This window comes from Austrofundulus limnaeus, unplaced genomic scaffold (assembly GCF_001266775.1).
Source record: "Austrofundulus limnaeus strain Quisiro unplaced genomic scaffold, Austrofundulus_limnaeus-1.0 Scaffold337, whole genome shotgun sequence".
NCBI classification, from domain to species: domain Eukaryota; kingdom Metazoa; phylum Chordata; class Actinopteri; order Cyprinodontiformes; family Rivulidae; genus Austrofundulus; species Austrofundulus limnaeus.
In genome coordinates, this window is record NW_013952739.1 from 416,993 (window position 1) to 417,910 (window position 918).

Below are 918 nucleotides of genomic sequence, written 5' to 3' on the forward strand. Positions count from 1 at the left end.
GTCTGGTTCTGGTCTGGTTCTGGTCTGAACTCTGTGTTTCTGGACACAGTCAGAACCTCCTGACTCTGTGTCCTGGTCATCCTGACCAGCTGGTCTCAGGACTCTGTGACCTGGAAGTTCTGATGAGCAGATCCAGATCTGGTACCAGGGGAACCAAAGAGGAAAACCTCACAGCGGGGGAGGGGCTCTGATGGACTCTGCAGACACCTGAACCTCTGCAGAGGACCGTCAAACAGGAAGTGACACGGCAGGAGAAGAGCTGAGACACAGTAAACAACTGAGACTCTTAAAGTTCTGGTTCTGGAGGACGGACCGGGTCCAGCCTTGATTTACTGACACAGCTCTGCAGATGGTTTCCTCCAACAGAGAGCAGAAGTTGTTTCTTCTACCTGAACCTGACAGCAGCTGTGAGTGTTTCCTGACCGTTTCCATGGAAACCTGTAAACAAAACCAGGGCGGGAAAGCCTCAGCAGTGACCTGTCAATCATGTGAAGGGTCAAAGGTCATTTACAGTCCAGAGACCCAGACCTCCCTCTGCCCAGCCACTTGGACCAGCTTGTCCAGAACGATTCCCCTGAATCTGGACCCAGCTCCTGAATCTGGACCCAGCTCCTGAATCTGGACCCAGCCTCTGAATCTGGACCCAGCTCCTGAATCTGGACCCAGCCTCTGAATCTGGACCCAGCCTCTGAATCTGGACCCAGCTCCTGAATCTGGACCCAGCCTCTGAATCTGGACCCAGCCTCTGAATCTGGACCCAGCTCCTGAATCTGGACCCAGCCTCTGAATCTGGACCCAGCCTCTGAATCTGGACCCAGCTCCTGAATCTGGACCCAGCTCCTGAATCTGGACCCAGCTCCTGAATCTGGACCCAGCTCCTGAATCTGGACCCAGCTCCTGAATCTGGACCCAGCTCCT